The sequence below is a fragment of the Sinocyclocheilus rhinocerous genome, unplaced genomic scaffold (assembly GCF_001515625.1).
Source record: "Sinocyclocheilus rhinocerous isolate Xijiao unplaced genomic scaffold, SAMN03320098_v1.1 scaffold127, whole genome shotgun sequence".
Classification (NCBI taxonomy): domain Eukaryota; kingdom Metazoa; phylum Chordata; class Actinopteri; order Cypriniformes; family Cyprinidae; genus Sinocyclocheilus; species Sinocyclocheilus rhinocerous.
The window spans coordinates 1,212,793-1,217,656 of NW_015664685.1; positions in this window are offsets into that span (position 1 = coordinate 1,212,793).

The following is a 4,864-nucleotide window of genomic DNA, read 5'->3' on the forward strand; positions in this document are numbered from 1 at the left end:
TATATATATATATATATATTTATATATATATATATATATATATACAGAGGTACGACACTTGGTGTCTTGTTCAATACCAATAAATCATAAAGAAGACAAATTATGTTTCACAAGATTAAGATGGATGGCATTGGGATACTTTTGATCATTCAAATGTATACTGCATCTGTGTTTTTATAAACTCTGTTGTGTTTTTTCCTATACAGGCCAAACCACATTGGGATTTGATCATATAAATAACATTATTATTAGTGTTACATTGTGCACATTTACCAAATCTATAGTTACTATCAGGAACGGAAAAAATGGGTTGTAGAAAATTATTTGAATCTTGGTCTCTAAGCTTCCATAGTTATACATCTCTGTTCTCATAGAATTAGAATTGTTATTAAAACTTAATAGTCATAGTTATCGTTATAGTTATTGTCCTTGGTGACAAATTTTGCATTAATATAAACTCAACTCAAATTTTCTTCAAATAAATAAATAAATAATAGAACAAATGCATTTATCTTTCTAGCTATTATTACAGAAATGACACACTTTGCCTTTAAAGGTAAAAGTTTAGGGACTTATGGTGCGCTGCATCTCGTGCTGTCGTGTGACTTCCCCTTTCAGGGGGTGTGAGATGCCGGCTCGTCCCTATGGGCCATAACTTGAATTCTGGCGGCTGATCATTGGAGAGCAGGAACAGAGATGGGACTCGAGGTCAGCTGGTAATCAGCAGACAGAGCAGCGGGCCTCTCTAATGAAGATGCCTGGCATGGCTGACAAGCTAAAGCAGAAGCAGGAGGGTTGAATGAGACAGAGTCATATGCTAATAGATGTCACTGTGATGACAGGATGAGGCCATGCTGTGCCAGGCATGTCGCCTCCATGCCAGCCACCAGAAATTCCATCTCATCTGCTTTGCACAATATTGTATACTATTATGATGTATTTCCTTTGAATTTTTAGAATCTTTATAAGAGAATTTCCAAGTCATAAATGGCCCAATATAAAAGTTGGAATGAAAAATTGAGTACTTGTGCCTAATAAGTGTCGGGAGTAGCTGCCAGAGTGAAGATACGGTCACATTTACGGCTGTTTGGTGAATTTTCGCGGGTGAAATACAGAAATTTCAACGTGAATTTCTTCTTAGAATTTTCACAAGCAGATTTTACAACAAATTCATGTTGTGCAAATTCGACCATATCCCACAGAAACCTGCTTTGTTTGAAACTGCCTTCTGTGTGAGCTGTGCCACAAACATTTACAACAGACAATGAACCTTTTTTCAGTGAATAAATCTGCATAAATTTCGCTAATGTGACCACACTTTTATGCTATATGGTTGCTATGGTGCTCTGAATGGTTTTTGGTGTGTCTCCATGCACTTGCTGCTCTGGGAAGTTCACAGGACATGGTAAGGTGGTCTGTTGGGCTTTAAACATGATGTTGCTATATGTTTTCTAAGGCATTTTGGGTGCCTGCTAGAACTCTAGATATCACCTGGGTCCGTCCTTTACAGCAGTGGTTCTCAATCAGTTGGCTGTGGCTCACTAGGTGGCCTCTGAGTCTGCAAACCTCCAGTGGGGCCACAGGATGACTCAAAGGTATTTAAATGAATCAGTTATTATGGACCCACTTTATATTAAGTGGCGTTAACAACTATGTACTTACATTTAAATTAATAATTTGGTACAATGCACTTATTGTGTACATACATGTTTTTACATTGTACTTATATTTTAAAAATACCTGCATGTAATTACATCTGTAATTAATTTCTGTAATTACATTTATAATTACACTGTTGACCCATCCCTTACACCTTAACCCACCCTTAAACCTACCCTTACCACCAAACCTGTCCCTAACCTTACCCGTATCCCACCTCAATAGCAGCAAAAGTGTTTTGCAATAAAATATGAACACAATAAGTACATTGTACTTCATTTTTGATGTAAGTACATAGTAGTTAAGGCCACTTAATATAAAGTGGGGCCGTTATTATTAATATATTCAAGTAATTAAACTCTAATCTAAAATAAAAAATAAAAAAAAACACATGACATTGAATATTGTGTTGGACAACAGGCCTTCAACAGTCACTGCTTTAAAGACATTTTACAGTATTCCAAAGAAATATTCCAAAATCAATTACATGAATTATTCTGTTAAAGATTTTATTCAAAAGTGTTAATAAAATATGAACACAATAAGTACATTGTACTTCATTTTTGATGTAAGTACATAGTAGTTAAGGCCACTTAATATAAAGTGGGGCTGTTATTATTAATATATTCAAGTAATTAAACTCTAATCTAAAATAAATTCTAAAAAAAAACACATGACATTGAATATTGTGTTGGACAACAGGCCTTCAACAGTCACTGCTTTAAAGACATTTTACAGTATTCCAAAGAAATATTCCAAAATCAATTACATGAATTATTCTGTTAAAGATTTTATTTGTATTACTTGTATTATTAGAACTGTTGAGTGTGTGGGGGGTGTTGGCTTATTATGAGTAACCTTAGGTGACAGACTCTGTGGCACTATATAAAGAGCCCATCAGCAGCTCGCCTGCCATGTACCTCGTGCAGTGCCCACTAAAATTTCATTAGCGCCAAATGAACAATGCACAGCATGCTGAGAAGACCTCTCTGACCTGTATGACTATCTTTCTTCTTTCTTCTGTGGAACAAAAAAGAAGATTTGTTTGAAGAACTTTGGTAACCAAACAGTTTTGGTGACCATTGAGTTGTCATTCTGAATTCATGAACACAAAAAGTAGATCTTTAGCATAATGTTCTGGCTGCTCTATTTTCGTACAATGAAAGTAAATGGTGACGGGGTTGTCAAGGTCCAAAACTGACATTAAAATGTCATAACATATTCTATGCAACGTGTGCTATATGAGTAATATAAAAACTTTGTGTGTGGAACAGAAATTGAAAATAACTGAAAATATTCCTGTTTGCTCACATTCAAATATAGTGGGCTGTGACCAATTTGTCATCAGTAACAAGTCAAACAAGAACCAATGAGCAACAACATTAGAAAATTATGCAGATTTGGAATGGCGTGAGTGTGAGTAAATCCATATGAATCGAGTATTTTATAGTCTTCTGAAGAAATGCAGTCGCTTTATATGCACAGATTTAATTTAGGCTTTTCTGCAAACATGCTTGTTTGATGTGCGGGAGCCAATGAAGTTTGTGTCACACAAGCGAGCTTCTGTTTATCATATCTGATGCGCTCTATGTATGTGCGTTGATTAAAGAGGTCATATGATGCGATTTCAATTTTTCCTTTCTCTTTGGAGTGTTACAAGCTCTGTGAATAAAAGTCTAACATCTAGTCATCATATAAAGCAATCGTGTCTTTTCAGAAGACTTGTTTTTTCAGTGTTGTGGCGCAGTATCTGACCTTGTGTCTCCAGTAACTTGAGGTCATGGCAGGATGCATTCTGACAGAAGCAGGTGTTATAGGCGCCAAATCGGGCGGTTCTGACTTCGCCACCCCCTTTAGACTCTGTATTATACTCTTAAAAATAAAAGTGCCAGGATGAACAAAAAAATGGATTTATGCAGCAATCCCACAGAAGAACCACGTTTTACTGTGAAAAAACTTTTTATAGCCTAAAGAACACTTTTCCACTACAAAGAACTTTTGTGCAGTGGGAAAGATCCGTGGATTTTAAAGATTCTTCATGGAACTGTACACCCTGACAAAGACCCATTTAAGAATCGTTATTTTTAAGAATGAAAATGGAGAACAATTCACACAGCAGCATGTTGCCCAAAGAGTCTGCGCAGTTCGCTTCACTTTACACATGGACAGGTGGTCTGAGGGACAGTGAGCTCTGTTTTAATCCGACTGCCCGTCTCAAGGGCTGTGAACACAGGAGTGCTGATAGCTGACATTATGTTCTCACTATATCTGTCCAAATCAAATGAAGGCCATGTGATCATGCATGTCTTTTGATATGCAATGCTTTCAGCACAAACTGTAGAGCACAAATCTGTAGAGAACTAGGTAACTGTAACATCAAATGACTGCCCTACTATGTTTTATGACGTGAAGTTTATGTTTATAGATTAGATGGTGCCCTCTGCTGTTTATTCATGTGCTTGGCATGTGGCCCCACTGGCTGTGTTAGACTTTTTGTGCAATTACTTTTAACCAACTCTTGTTAAGTCATTTGAATGGATGTACAGTTTAAAGTCAGTTCCAACCTTAGCAGACATTATGAACATGATCCATTAATATGTGACAAAATTGAAAACATCCGTTTCTCCCCTACATTTTAAAAGTATATCAATTGTGAAAAAAAATCGAAACATGATAAAACTCTTTGTGTGAAATAATAGCACAAACACATCTTTCAGTTTGTGAAACATTTTGCACAATTAGGGCCAGATTTACCAACTGCTTTCGCCAGCGCATCATGATTTAATAAAGAGACAGTGAAAAATGAGTGATAGAAAGGCGTGGACACAGAGTTTCCCTTTCAGGCGTAAAATTTATGGGAGGAGAGTATTTAAGGCTGCAGTCCGTAAGTTTTGCCTCTTTGTCGCCATCTCTGTTTGAAAACCTGCAATTGCAGCTGTGTGCGGAATTATCTTCCTTGCGTGGGTTGCGCGGTGGCACGGCTCCAGTACGGATGAATCTAATTGAGGAGTATGTGTGGCAGTCAGTCACCACACTGGTGTGGATATTGTACTTTGCACTCACAGATTCTAGCCTACGTCTTGGAATATATGACTCAAATAAGCATTTTCACTGGATATTGTCATCTGAACAAGTAAGTAACAAGTCTGCCACGTTTGTTCTGACCAACTGAGGAAAAAAGCATTACAATAAATCGTGCTACCAA